The 16,226-nt window shown below is 40.0% G+C and overlaps 1 protein-coding gene across 1 annotated transcript in view; it reads left to right on the forward strand.

The window, feature by feature from the left end:
• The window catches only part of CEP104 (centrosomal protein 104), a 2,320,447-nt gene that overhangs the window by 1,785,872 nt on the left and 518,349 nt on the right, over positions 1-16,226 (forward strand). The gene's annotated exons all lie outside the window — the stretch shown is intronic.

Below are 16,226 nucleotides of genomic sequence, written 5' to 3' on the forward strand. Positions count from 1 at the left end.
ATAATAATAAATATTAGTGCCACAGCAGGGGGAGGTTATGAAAAGAGGCACTGATTTTAAACAAGTTTTTTTCAAGCCTGTTAGAGCAGTATATCACATGGTATAGTCAGCATAATGGTAGGGATGTACAAATGTTTAACTTGCAGTTATTGCAGCTATGAAGTCAATAGTAGTTAAAGACAAGAATGTTAGAGTCCTGGTTTATTCACCTGCAAGTCAAGGGTGGTTGTCTACATTGCTATATGCTCATCTTTCAATGCACATTGTATAGGTAGGACTTCAAGAGATTTAGCTCTTTGGATATATGAGCATTTACATGCTGTCCAAACAAAAGACTACATCAATGCATTGGCTAAGTATGCAGATTTGGGTGACTGTGTTAAAAATGTGCATTTCACATTTTCTGTTACAAATAAAGTTAAAATTGTGGGTAACAGAGTTTATGCTGAAGAAGATCTAGATTGGAAAGAGCACCTCTGACAAATCACATTAGATGCACGTCAACCTCCGGGTCATAATGATAAATAAAATTTTAAAGTGTATCTTAAAAGAAAGAAGTTGAAGCATTACGTTTTTTTGGTAATTTTAATCGTGATTTTTTTTTTTTAATCTTGTGAACTGTCGTGGTAAGTATTTAAGTGGTTTGTGGTTTTAATACTTCTGTCTGATGAAACTCTGTTTTTATGAATGAAAGCACTTATAAAGTATTAAATTAACATTTATATGTTTTATGGTTAAATTTCACACAGCATATCATTTTATATATATATATATATATATATATATATGTGTGTGTGTGTGTGTGTGTGTGTGTGTGTGTGTGTGTGTGTGTGTGTGTGTATATATATATATATATATATATATATATATATATATATATATATATATATATGAGTGTGTGTGTGTGTGTGTGTGTATATATATATATATATATATATATATATCCATGGAGGAGTGGTATCAGCCCAGAAATTAGTAGTTTATTGGCCATTTTGGGCTAATTTCTATCTCTTTCATTTCCCTGCTGTAAAAACCGCATTTGCCCGGTTTTGCGCACAGGGTAGCTAGGGTATAACTATTCCCAGCTCCACAAAGTCTCCTCTTCAATTTTTCCCTTGGAACTAGACAAACGTTCAACTTAAGCACTCAAACCGTTCACTTCTCAGTCCGACACTTGCTCAAAACCCATAGCAACACTTACAAACCCTAGCACTAGACCCCACTATACTTTACAGAAGGACAATGCTCACTATTTAACCTTACCAGCCAATCAGTAAAACAGTTCACTGTACCCATCCAGGCATGTCTAAAGGGCAGTTTCAGGTGTACTCTCCAGTCCAACTGGTGAATCTGGGCTTTTTGAGGCAATGTTACAACTGCCTCATGTACACAGACAACCCTCTCCTCCTACCACCAAACACTAATACATGCGAGAGATGCAATTATACAGCCAAACTGGAGGCTAAGCTCTCTCAACCCAAGGCTGGATCAGACAGTCAAGAGGAGAAGGGAAATGCTTGCATCACACCACCAGTCTCACATAGACCCATTAAACCAGCACAGGCAAAAAACACACATAAATACACAAAAACATACTTGGAGGCTCTAAATAAAACTCTGCAAAAGCAACAGAGACGTCCAAAGCAGACATCCAAGTAACGTCCACCCCCCAACACAAACCATGAAACACATACTTCACAAAACCAGTGTGCCACGCAATCTTAGCCCTTAAGGCAAAATAACATATCCAACACACTAGTAATAGGTGACTCTATAGTCAGGGACATTGACGTCCCACTCACTAGTCTGAACAAGGAGAAGGTTACTGTTAGCGGCCTGTCGGGTGCCAGGATCCGCCACATAACACAAGCACTCAGGTCACTCCAGAACAAGTACAAATATGACTCTGTCATTGTCCATGTTGGTGTGAATGACCTAAGACCTACCTCCCTGGACTACATGAAAAGAGACATGGAAGAGCTCTCTGATCACGTAGCTCAGGTCGGTATGACCCTGACCCTGAGTAGCATCCTGCCCTCACCAAGAATGATACCACGTTATAAAGAGAAAATGATCAATTTCAACAATTGGCTAAGTTTCTGGTGTCATTCACTGTCTGTCAGCCTGGGATGACATGCTCGACAAGCCACGCTGCTTCACTAGAGACAGCTTGCACCTGTCACCCTTAGGCTTTTGAATACTGGCCAAGGCTTTTGCCATCCCCATAGTGCCTTTCTTAGGCAAGGTTCAAAAGACAAACCCACCGCCGTAAATAGCACAAGTAACAAAAAACTGAGGGTAATGATACTCAATGCCAGAAGTCTAAACCTCAAAATGCCTTTTCGAGGCACTCCTCAGTATGGAGAAAATCGATATATGTGCAGTAACAGAAACCTGGTTTAAGGCTTCAGAGAGCACCCCAGCACTACCAGGCTACAACTCATACCATACATTTCAGCCACAGAACCTGGACCGAAATAAAAAAGGCGGGGGCGTATCCATATTCATCAAGGATGCCCACACCTCCAGGTTAGTAGCACAGCACGAAGCTTCAGAGATCATCCACATGCAACTAACAATGGGCAAAACTGCAATTCAAATTGTAGCTTGCTACAGATCACCCACCATGTCCCAGGACCCCCATTGCATGTTTCTGGAAACACTGGGAAACATAAAGGTCCTACCAAACACCCTAATATTGGGTGATTTCAATTACCCAAACAGTAACTGGGAGAACTACTCAAGTACTAACTCCCGTGTCCAACCTTTCCTAGAATTTATAAACTCAAACGCCCTGTATCAATTGGTCAACACTCTCACCAGAGGTGACAATTTATGTTTATTGATCATCAAAGCGTTTTTTATTTTATTTTATTTTTTTGGGGTATTGGTCTCTGGGTCTGCCTATGACAGCAAATGTTAACAATTTTTATTATCTGTGTTACACAGGTTTTTCTACCTAATTACCTGGACATATTTATGGTTGGACACTGATTATTTTTGCTTGCATAAGGTGAATTCCCAGGTGATTCATTGTGGCCTTTCATTTCTTGAGCCACTATTGTTGTTGAATTTTGGATTCATGGGAGTATCCTGAACAGATACATGTATTGGTGTACTCATCCGAGGGACGTAGCATTACTCAATATTGGCAGATATTTAACTTAATTGTTTTGTTAGTGGCTATTATTGTTCCACCTTTTAAAGTCCATTTCATGGATCAATGTCTTTTCTGGGGGCACATAGCACCATTTTTTTTGGCCTGAATTTTCAGCCTGGAGCCTATGTTTAATTGGAGTAGAGGCTATTATTGTTCCTCGGGTCGGTGTCTTGTATTATTGGACATTGGATTGGATACTTTCTCTTTTTGTTTTTAAATTTAGTACCAATTTTTTGTGTCACCTGGGTGTGGGTGGAACCTGTTTAACACACTTTCTATTTATGGTTTATTATTGATTTTTATGTGTTATTGGTTTAATTATTATACACTTGCTGTCAGCTTAGTCATTCCCGGAACGGAAATGATCCAATTAGGTTTTATTGGTTATAGTCCTTTATAATTTTGGATGGACATGGATTTGGGTCAACTTCTTCAAGGTTTGTCATCTGACCGGGATGACATTGGCATCTTTGGCTTAGGGACTAAGGTCTTGGGGGATCCCTTGGACAGAAATACATTTACACCTTCTTGTTATGATGTTTTTGCCAAATTGCCCAAAAGTATGAGGACCATGCGTACTAATATGTGGCATCTTCATTTGTTTAAAGCTTATATGGCTAGTAATATCTGTTTCAGAGGACTTCGGGTCCATATACAACCCTTAGTGTCAGACATTGACCAGGAATTGGATCAACAATGGTCAACCATGCAACAGCAGGCATCTAAGGTGTTTGTGGAGGCCTTAGCGGCCTATTATACTAGATGTATTGACTCAAATTTGATTGAGGTTTCCAAATTGTATGAGGATACCAAACCATTTGAGGGGCAGGCCTGTTATCAAACCTGTGTGCAACAGCTTAGTCAGGAACTACTGACTTTGGAGGGTCAACTTAGGGATAGGGAAATACACAAGTTTAATAGAGATCGAGCTGATTATGATAGGGGGAGACCATTTGGACTCCATAAAATTGTCAAATTTGTGAATACTGGGTCTAAACCTAACAAGAGAAAATGGCCAAGGTAGATTTTAAAGAAAAATGTGTCATCTTTTGGTGGCAGTTCGGGGGATGATTCATCCTCCATGACAGATTCTGAAACACCAATAGTTCTAACATCTCCTACACCTAAACACAGCAACTCTGATACCCCTTTAGGGCCAGGAGACACAGGGCAGGATGGAAACACCACACTAATATCTGATGTGGTGACATTATTACAAACCATGACCAACAAGTGATTGAGTTCAATAATGTTCTTAATATTTCTTCTCATGCTTTAACTTTAAATGAAGTAGACCTATTGAATAAAGGATTAAATTTCGTCCCTGCATTTTTTGTCCCTGAGAATGTCTTTGCTGATGATGTATTTTCTTTTTGTCGAACTTTGAATTTGAAATTGTATTTTGATCAATACAGTCATGAGTTTGTTAATCATTAGTTTCATTTCCACAGGTCCAGCTTCATGCCTCCAATGAATCCTACTGTTCATCTTTTTCTTCATAGAGTTCTCAAAGATCTACACCTCCACTATTCTGACATGGTTGTTAAAGCATGTAATTTTTCCAGTACACAACAGGATGCCCTAACAAAACTTAAGAATAATAAAAATCTGGTTATTATACCGGCTGACAAAGGGGGTGCTGTGGTGGTTATGGACTGGATAAAGTATGACAGTGAAGCCAGGTGGCAGCTGAATAATAAACAACATTATATGCTCATGCCTTTGGACCCCACTGGGGGTTTAAAAAAACAGATCAATGTTTTTTTAATTTGGCAGTGGAGGAGGGGATTATTACAACCTCTAGGAAGGTTTGGAGACAAAGCCAGAGAGACAATATTACATTGGTTTGGACATGTGCTGAGGAGGAATGCTGAGTATATTGGGAAAAAGATGCTAAGGATGAAGCTACCAGGTAACAGGAAAAGAGGAAGGCCTAAGATAAGGTTTATAGATGTGGTGAGAGAGGACATGCAGGTAGTTGGTGTGATAGAGCAAGATGCAGAGGACAGGAAGAAATGGAAACAAATGATCCGCTGTGGCAACCCGTAACGGGAACAGCCTAAAGATGATGATGATGATGATTGCCAAACATTTGACAGTGAGTGATCCCAAACCTCAATATCTGTACTTGTTATCCAAGGTCCATAAATCACTACAGAACCCCCCTGGGAGGCCTATTGTATTGGGTAGGGGCTCCCTTACTGAGCCGTTGTCGGTCTATCTGACACAATATCTTCACCAATTACTTAGGTATGTTAGGGCCTGTATACAAGATACAACAGAGTTCCTTCAAATTTTGCAAGACACCCAAATTGAGCCAGATTGGTTGTTATGTACTCTGATGTTTCTGTCCTTTATACTAACATTCCACACTGAGCAAGTTTGTTGGCACTGGAACATTGGTTAACGGTATCGGAACTTTAACCACCAGGTTTCAGTACTTTTTTCATGGGATTAACTGAACATGTACTGACCAAAAATGTATTCTACTATCAGAATTGTTGCTTCTTGCAAATGCAGGGTCCTTCTATGGGGGCATCATTTGACCCTTGTATATGCTGATATTTTCATGGCATATATAGAGGAACAATTGATTTATGATCCCCTTCATAATCTGTATTTGTCTGAAATTAATATTTGGCATCATTATTTGGACGACTGCTGGTTAGTATGGAAAGCGGACGTTGCCTATTTGAATGAATTTTTGGATTACATCAATGGCAACAAATGGGGTATTCACTTCACTTGTATTTATGATCTGAATCAGATTACCTTTTTGGATGTTCTGATCAGTAGGAATTCTGATCACATTAGACACACAGGTGTACCGGAAATTTCCGGAATACAACCCCTTGTTGCATGCTTCTAGTCATCATCATCCTCATATCATACGCAACATACCTAAGTCCCAATTTATGAGAATCAAACGTATTTTCTCTGATTCCAACAATTTTGAACATCACAGGAGGGACCTGGTGGGTAGATTCAGGGCATGGGGGTACAAGTCTGGCACTGTTACCATAGCCTGTAGGGAGGTGTCATCATTAGACAGGCAGGATCTTATGAGATATAAGGATAGGGCTCCCTCTCAGGATTCACATATTAGATTTATTACCACCTAAGGGGCGTAACACACAGAATTTTTTGCAAGTGATTCAACAAAATTGGAACAGCCTGATGGGGGATGTGAGGCTTGCTAATATGTTACCAGAAAGATGCCCATTTGGTTAGAGGACAGGCAGAACATTGGGTTCTTTTTTTAATCATTACAAAACTGGGTTTTTGGATGTCCAGGCACAACATCAAACCACACTGATGGGGGATCATCTTTTTGGGTGTTTTCCATGTGGGCACTGCACCCACTGACAAGAACAAGCAATTTACTAGCAGAAACACGGGCAAGGTTTTTGATATAAAATTTTTTGCTAATTGTTCTAGTGAATGGGTGATTTATTTGGCCACCTGCTCATATTCTGCGTTTTATGCAGGACAAACCTTGAGACCAGTGAAATTCCACATTAGTGAACATGTTAGTGGTATTAAAAATAAAAAGGCAAGTAGTGCCTTATATAAACATGTTCTGAATCATCCCACAGCCAATTTCAGATTCACTATTATTGATTTAATTATTGGTAGGAAAGGGAATAAGGTTGGTTGGCACAGTATATTAAATGTGAAAGAAAGAAAATGGATCATCAAACTGGGAGGGTTATTCCCTCCTGGTCTTAATGAGCAATTGTGACTAACCAATCATGTTCTGTTGCCAATTAATGGTTTTATTTATAATATGGCTATTTGTGGAAGTATTGTTACACTGAGGAAAGCTATGTAATTCTTGCTGAAACCGGTCTATTTGTTGCCATATTAAAACTGTTTTTTATATACCACTTTCGGCTGGCTGTTCTTTTTTTGACTAACATATTGGACCTGGTCATCACCAACATGGGCGACTGATGTTCCACACCGGAGTTCAACCCTTCACTGGTTAGATATGACTATAAACAAATCCCTCTGGATATCCACATTTCCCCACCCCCCCCCGGTCAAGGAAACCACCATGAAAAACGTTTCAGAAGCAAACTTCATGTTACTTAAGACCATGGTGGAAAGTTTCAAAGCCCCCTTGCTAAAGGATAATGCTGCCCAAGCTGCAAAATCCTTTACTAATGCATTCTATGGGCACCTACAAGAATGTATGGATCGTGCTGTCCCAAGCAAAACCAAGACTCACTCCTCCAAGAAAAGGAAACCAGTCTGGTGGACCCCTGCCATAAACAAGCTATACAACAGAAGGAGGAAACTAGTACAGAAAAGAGCAAAATCCAAAGAAGGGAAGACATCCCTGATCAGTATCAGCAAGAAACTACAATCCCCTCATAAAATCATCCAAGGCTAGCTTCAAAAGAAAAATTGCCAAGGACTCCAAAGATAACCAGAAAGCATTCTTTAGCTATGTCAAGAATCTAAGTGGCAATGCTCAGATCTGCTTGGAGTTGGTGCAGAATGGCACAAAATACACTGAACCGATCGATATCACCAACATCCTGGCAGAATGGTTCAGTGCAAACTTCACCCCCCCTCACCCCCAAAATGGCCCATAACCATACCAGAAGAATGTAGAGACCCTGAAATCACAGACACTCAGGTTACAACAGCCCTCCCCAAAGCCAAAAACACAGCATCAATGGGGCCGAACGGTATCCCAGGCTGCGTCCTACATGAGCTCAAAGACAAACTAACCCCTCAGCTAAACACACTGTTCAAACTCAGCCTTTCCACAGGCTACATACCCATAGAGTGGCGCACAGCAGCTTTTATTCTGCTCCACAAAGGTGGAGCCACAACAGACCCCAGGAACTGTCGCGCTATAAGCGTGACTAGCTTGGTCTGCAAGGCTATGGAGTGCATCATTATGGAACTCATTAACAAAGACATTGGGAACCTCCAAACACTGGACCCTACCCAGTTCAACTTTGTTAAGAGCAGATCATGCCTCCTAAACCTGGTGGACTTCTTTGAGACAGTTACCAAGGCTATAGACGAGGGAAAGGTGGTACACACAGCCTACCTAGACCTTGCAAAGGCTTTTGACACCATTCCCCATTCTGGTATTATAGACAAGCTCACCAACCTGAACATAAACCCCTGTGTCACAAGATGGGTTGCCAACTGTCTCACAGACAGAACCCACATGGTGAGAGTTGCAGGAGCTAGGTCCGACTCTAAACAGGTTACATGTGGCATTCCCCAGGGCTCAGTCCTAGGACCCCTCCTGTTTGGCATATACTTCTCACAGATACAGGCAAGCACAGGAGGACTATGGATGACCAGGTTCGCAGACGACTGCAAACTAAGGGCTATAATTGACTCTCCAGCTGACACAGACGTCCTCCAAAAGGGTCTCACTGAGACAGATACCTGGTGTCAAAATCATGGCCTCAACCTAAATGCCAAAAATGCATAGTCATCCCCTTTGGAAAAAGCAAAGTACCCACAAACTACCACATAGGTGGTAGTCCCCTAAATATGGAAGACGTAATAAGGAATCTGGGGAACCAATTAGATAGTAATCTCTCCTTTGATAATCACATTGCCAAAGTGGTTAGAAAATCCTTCTATGTGGCCCACCTAATCCCAAAAGGGTTTGCATCCAGATCAAAAGAGGTCATTGTGCCCTTCTACGCATCACTCATCAGACCCATCATAGAGTACAACGCCCCATTTGGGATGTACCTTACAAGACACCTGCAACAGCTGGAAAGACCACAGACGTACCTCACCAAGAGGATCACTGGCCTCAAACAGATGCCCTATGCAGCTTGATTGAAGAAACTCAAGCTGTACTTGGTTGCAAACCGCCTACTCAAAGGTGATCTCTGCCTGACATACAAGGCCATGTCCAACCCAGAAGGGATGGACATGCTCCACCTAAAGAAAACCATATCCCCTTAAGCCACATGCTCTAGGGATCTAAACCTCACCACAACAATAAATAGGACGTGCTGGAGGGATAGATTCCTGTCCCAGAGACTTCCCATGCTTTGGAACAAGATTCCTATCTACATTAGGCAGAGCTCCTCACTAACACTCTTCAAGAGAAACCATGACGAGTTGATGGGAAACAGAAAGTTTACCCTGGGTATCACTTCAGTGGCTCTGCTGGACAGAGGCACAGTGAACTAATCTAAGGGGAGTGGCAAAAGCCAACACATTCTGGCTAGGATTATAAATGCTTTCGGGCAGAGAGCCTAGTACCTACCTAAGAACCTATATATATAATCTATATATATAATCTATATATATAATCTATATATATATATATATATATATATATATATATATATATATATATATATATACACACACCTGTATGTATATATATATATATATATATATATATATATATATATATATATATATATATATATATATATATATAAAAAGCAATGTCCCAATAACCAAGATGAATGTAGAAAAACACAAACCCAAGAGGCAGTAAAAATGTCCAAGTAATATATAATTCAAGTCCTTAGCGAAATACAAATTCCAAAACACGTGCAGTAAAAAAGAATCACAATTTATTGCAGAAGTAATCGTAAGCGCTTTCACGGACTTCACTATCCGCTTCCTCAGACGATACTGTTACAAAAAACACATCCCTTTAAATACAAACATTACTTTCTCACAATTTACTAATTATCCAATTAAGCTAAAACTAATAAAAGTTCTTATAATAAAAATTCACAATTAAATAGCAATTGCTTTATAAAAATGCATATGCTAAGAATAATAAATGACTATTAACAAAACTAAAAATAATAAACATGCTTATTAGCAGTTTATTATAGTTTTATTTTATTTTCCTAGAGTTCAAGGCGGGCTTTATAGAAACTGTATCATTTAGGCCCCTTCCTCTATGGGCACCCAACCGCAGAATCCATTTAAGTTCTGCATGTTCAGTATCATTAACAATATTGCCTATCCGTAGACTAGGTGGTTGAACATGCAGAATCTGAAACAAAAATATATGGGTAGGGCCATTTTGCAACACATGCTTAGCTATAGCATTATATTCTTCTTTTCTATTGATGCTATAGATATGGTCCCTAATTCTTTCTCGCAGGGATCTGTTTGTCTTGCCCACATAGTAGCAGAAACATGTTGTACAGTGGGCAATATAGACAATATTTCTGCTATTGCAATCTCCCTGCGTTCTAAGCTGCCACAAATACCCTGTATCAGGGTGTTTATAGAACCTCGATTCATCAACATATTTACAGTATATACATTTCCCGCATTTCCTGGTCCCTAGGAAAGTGTTATGCAAACTCTCATATGGATTCTGTCGTTTATTTGGATAACAAAGAGACTGTTTTAAAGTTTTACAATTTTTGTAAATGAATGTAGGTTCATTTCCAACTAATTTATGTGTCTCATCATCCACTAATAGAATGTGCCAATTATTGTTCACTATCTTATGTATCCTATTAATATTGGCACAATATGGTATCACTATCGATGGGTTATTATCCCATTTAGTATCATTCATCCTTCTATTAAAAGTGTTATTAGATGAAAAAAATGGTTTGGCTCTAATAGTTCTCAATTCATCCATTTTTTCATATACACTGTCAATTTCTTCATGTGTATAACTTCTATTTAAAAAACTTTGTTTAAGCTTTCTAAGTTCATCTTCAAAGATTGTATCATCACAACATAGTCGTGACAGCCTCATGGCTTGTCCCTTAATAATATTTGTAAATAGCCTCGGGTTGTGCATACTGTCATGATGCAGAAACGCTGATCTGTGACAGGGCTTTCTGTATATTTTGGTTTTTAAGGTATTACCCTCCTTATATATGTTGACATCAAGAAAGTTTATTGTTTTATTTGAATAATTAGCTGTAAATTTTAAAAACTCATTTGTAGCATTTAGTTCATTAATCAAATTTATACAGCTTTCTTCATTGCCTTTTAGGACAATGAAGAGGTCATCAACGAACCTTTTAAAGAAAAGCACTTGATTATTGTTAACAAGGTTTTGTTGTTCCCAGGAAACCATAATTAAGTTGGCATATGTATTTGCACAACTTGTTCCCATAGCTATTCCTGTATTTTGCTTGTAATATTTGTTGTCAAATAAAAATACATTATTGTCCAGGACTACTTCCAATAGAAAACATATTAAGTCAGCCTTAATTACTTCCATGTTGTTGTCATTTATTAACAGTTTCCTAAGCATTTCAAGGCCAATGGAATTAGGAATACACGTAAATAAAGATTCCACATCCATTGTGATAAAATAATAGTTTTCCATATTAGTACAATCAATACTGAACTGGTAGAGATCTTTCAAGAACTCCTCCGTATCCCTTAAAACATTTTTATATTTAGATAGTATAAATTTTAATTCATAGTCTAGATAAACCGATATCGTCTCTGTGGACCAACCTGCCCCAGCAACTATTGGACGAAATTTGGGACATTTGGGATTTTTGTGGACTTTAGGAAGTCCATGTAGCCTGGGTATACAGGGATATTCAATATTAAAATAGTTAAACAATTCCTTAGTAATGATGCCTGAGTGTAGACAATCTAATAATGAAAAATAGATGGTTTTAAACAAGCCACAGATATAATCTAAAGAAACTTGTTCATATGCATTCATTTTTAACATATCATTCATGCTATTTAAATAGTATGACGTATCCAACACTACCACAAGCCCCCCCTTATCACAAGGTCTAATAATAATACTTTCATCTTCTTGTAGACTACGTAGGGCTAAACATTCCTGTTTATTTAAGTTATTGATACCCTCAGATCTCATAAACAAAGAATCTTCATATATATCCTTTTCAACTGCTTTTAAGAAAATTTCAATATTGGGGGGCGCTATAGGAACAAAATTACTCTTTTTCTTAAACATTTTTTGATATGTTTCATTATTCTGTTGCAAAGAAAGTTTTAAAGAAACATCACGTGTAAACATGCGTATCGCTAGAATCGTCTCACTAATGTCAATACAGGTAGTGGGAATAAATCCCAAACCTTTATTTAATAAAGAGCATTCAGATACTGTTAAATTGCGTTTGGAAAGATTCCAAATCAAGTTTCTGTTGTCCACATTTTCTTGATTGTACGCACCTGTGGGGCTTGTACCATCTCTTTGCGCTTCTGTCCACGTTGATTGTTGTCTTCCAACGATTTTTTCCTTGTTGCCCTGAAAGGCAAAGGAAAAGCCAACGGGTCGGCTGTATTGGATGTATCTGCCAAAATTTTTCGTCGTACGTCAGGTGCTGGGCGTACATTACTATTTGTGTTGATTTCCCCGTTCATCTCGGCCCCAACTAGAACTTCTTTGGGTGTGGAATATGTGGATGCTGGCAATTGTGGCGACAATACAGTTTCAATGTTATTAACACTGGCATCTGTTGAATTGCTCGTATTTGTTGTAATCAACCCTCCTTCTGGCTTCCCCGAAGATTCACCTCCTTTCGTTCCAGTTGATTGTAGGCTAATAGCACTATTGCGAGTCGAATTAGCATACGTGCGTGATGTCATCGTACGTTGAGGACGTTGATTAATGTTGTTGGTAACTGCATTCACAACAACATTTCTCGGCCAAGTAAATCCATTTTGATTTTTAAAGTCATCCAGATCTCTAAGTATTTTTCTTTTTTTAACATCAAGAAGCTTGACTTCATAACGGGATATTTTCTCTGTTACATCTTGTAAAAATACTTCCGTTGGACCTTCTCCGTACAAGTTAAACAGTTCCCCCTGTTGCTGAATAATTTCTTCCTTCAAAGTGAGTTCTATCGGTTGGAAGAAGATTCATTGAAATTAGCTCCATATAAGCTCTGCTGGTACTGCTTATAATTCGAATTGGTGTTCATAAGGATTGCCATGCTACGTTGGCATAGTTAATATTCTTAAACCTCGGGGATAATATTCAAATTCAAACTTGCTTCCAAATGACATTGCTGCAGTCCTAAATTTAAACACATTGTTTTCGATGCTCACGCTTAAATTTGATTAATACATCATTGTCAGAATTGAAAAATGTACCTCTGTTAACGAACTGGTGTTCATAAGGGGATTTTCGTTAGTGCTCAATAAGCTTCTCAAACTGTTGTTAGGCTCCTTTCGATGTTCTTCATTCCACATTTGCTGCTGATCCTAACTATTGGGGTGATCAGCTGTCCAGTCGGCGAATACCAAGTATGGCTGGCTGCGTCGGTCAGAGGCGCGCATTTGACTGGCGTCGACCGTCAGGAGCCTGGCTCGCGCCCGGCGTCATATCCTCAATTTTTTGCCGCGGCTCGATGCCAGAAGCAATTTTAAGTGCAGGCGTTTGAAAGTTTCTGAAGCCAGAGTTTCAGACGTATCAAAGTTGGAAAATTTACCCGTTAGAATATTTTGGTTTTTCTTGCCTCAGTATTTAACCGGATGTCAGAAAAGTGAATAACTGTATTTCTTGTAAAAAGATACCTCATAGGGATTACCATACTTTGTGTATACCTTGTTTAGGGCCTGAGCATGCGGTTGTTGATGCCGCCTCTTGTGCTAGGATTTAAACGCACACTATTTAAGAGAAGGTGTTAGACTGTGCCAGGTTAGTGTTTGGGAAGCGTTGTAATTAAATGCCGCCGGGCCATCACACTTCGCTCGGCTTCCACTAAAAAAAAGGAGACAAAACAGCAAAGCCTAGAGTGGAGGAACCGACAGTCCCAGACGTTGGTTCTTTTTTAGAGGGCTCAGTGGAGCCGGAGGTTTTGCCAGGTGTTTCTTTGGAGTCTCAGGGAGAACTTTACTGTTACAGGATGTATCCTCTCAGGAAGTAGGCCAGGCTGAGGGGGCTTCTCAGGTGGCTGTTCTTCCTTCTTCCCAGGTGGTCAGAGCCTCCCCTTCTGTTTCCAAGGCTTCTTTGAGGGCAGGCCGAAGTTTTGCTTCAGTGGGGTTTCTCCTAGTACTTCAGGGTCTTTGCCTAAGAAACATATGCTTAAAATGGCAGAGGATTTGATTACTATGATAAGGGGTTCTATGCCCTCCTGATAAGAGCTAGGCCCTAGGTGGAATCTGAGTTTGAGAGTTTTGAGCAATGTTCGAGGCTTGGCTTCGGGGCTGAAGACTTGCAGGAGTATTTCCCTCCTTATTCTGATTCTGATGTGGATGATTCTATACTCCTTCCCCCTCCCTGGATTTTTCATTTTCAGAGACTCTGCATTCCATGATGTGGAGCATTTTTAAATGGGAAGGTCAAGATTTCCCTCCTGAGGATTTTTCATTTCAGAGACTCTGATTCCATGAGGGAGATTTTTAAATGGGAAGAAGGTCAATTTCTCTGATTCCAGGAAAAGGCTTAGGGAATTCTTGTTTTTACCCCCAGCACAGGCCTTTAGCTATACCTCCTGTTTTGAATGTGGTGGAAGATGTTTTGCAGAGGCTTCCCTGAATGATTCTTTGCCTCCTGCCCCAGTTAAACCGGATAGGTATTATAGGGTGCCTGAAGCTCATAAGTATCTTTTAAGAGTCCTAGGGCAGACCCGAACTGTCTCTCAGGGGCCTAAAGGTGTGAAGGCCTCAGTTGTTAAAAATCCTGTCCCTCCTGATAAAGAGGCAAGGGCTTTTGATAGATGGGGAAAGAAAGTGTATACTTCTTCCACTTTAGCCATGAGGGCTTGAATTGTCAGTTTCACATGTTAAAATATCAGAATTATCTTCTTCGCAGTTGAAATCTAAGGTGGATGCTCTATGGAAGGTATTGAGTGTAAAGAGTTGCAGGATTTAGTTCATGTGTCTGAACAAGTGGGTAAACATTCCTTGCAATGTGGTTTTGATGCTGTGCAGGCCTCCAGGGTGGCTGCCACTGGTTCTGTTCTTCAGTAGGCACGCCTGGTGAGAGATCAGAACTTAGCTGAGCATGTTAAGACAAGGATTTTGGATGCTCCTTTACAGTCTGATGTGTTGTTTGGTTCGCCTGTGGAAGCAGTTTTAAAGAAGATGGAGGACAAGGCTAAGTCTATGCAAACTGTTAAGGATTTTTTGCAGGTGCAGCCTCTGAGGTTTAGTAGAAATTGGCCTGCTAAGGGATGGACTTATCCTGCTTATGATTCCCAGTCTAGGGGTAGGTCTAGACGTGGTAGGGGCAGAGCTCAAGGTGCTTTTAGGCCTAGGGCAGGGAGTTCACCTGCTCAGACTTCTGGTGAGGGCAGGGGTCAGTCCTTTCGTAAGCAGACCCAATGACCTGCCTTTTCAGCTGCCAGTACCTTCTAAGCCTGGCGGCACCTCTAGGAGGAAGACTGTCTCTTTTCAAAGAAAATTGGGATTTAATTACCCAAGACAAATGGGTTCTGGATATCATTCACCACGGTTACAGGTTTTATTTCCATACCTTGCCTCCTTTCCAAGGCATGCCAGACATTCCTCCTCTACAAAGACAAGAGGCTCACAAGCAAATTTCTCAGTTACTCCAAATAGGGGCCATTCAGCGGTTCCTGTGCCAGAAAGGCCTAGGATTTTATTCTCCTGTTCCTAGTACCTCAAGAGAAGGGGAACACGTGGAGACCAATTTGGATTTATCTATCCTCAACACTTATCTGGACATTCCCAAGTTCAAAATGTTGACGTTACAACAGCTTTTACCTCTGCTGGGCAAGGATCACTGGATGGTAACTTTAGATCTCAAGGAAGCTTACCTTCATGTGCCTATAAGACTAAGTTGCAGAAAGTATCTCGTGCTGAGCTGGAAATTCTCATTATCAGTTCTCTGCATTGCCCTTTGGCTTATCTACTGCCCAGAGTATTCACAAAGGTTCTGGCTCCAGTGATAGCTTACTTCAGGCTAAAAGGAATTCAAATCTATCCTTACTTGGACGATTGCCTGATTCTGGCTCAAGAAAAGGAAGATCTTCTACAGCATTTGGAATATGTCATAGCAGTGCTAAGATGCCTAGGGTATTCTGTGAACGAAATAAAGTCCAGTCTAGTACCCTCTCAAGACATGTGCTTTCTGGGTGTGAGACTGAATACAGCAGCCCAGATGGCCTTTTAACCCCGACAA

The sequence above is a fragment of the Protopterus annectens genome, chromosome 2.part1, assembly GCF_019279795.1.
Source record: "Protopterus annectens isolate FY-2018-M chromosome 2.part1, PAN1.0, whole genome shotgun sequence".
Lineage (NCBI taxonomy): Eukaryota > Metazoa > Chordata > Ceratodontiformes > Protopteridae > Protopterus > Protopterus annectens.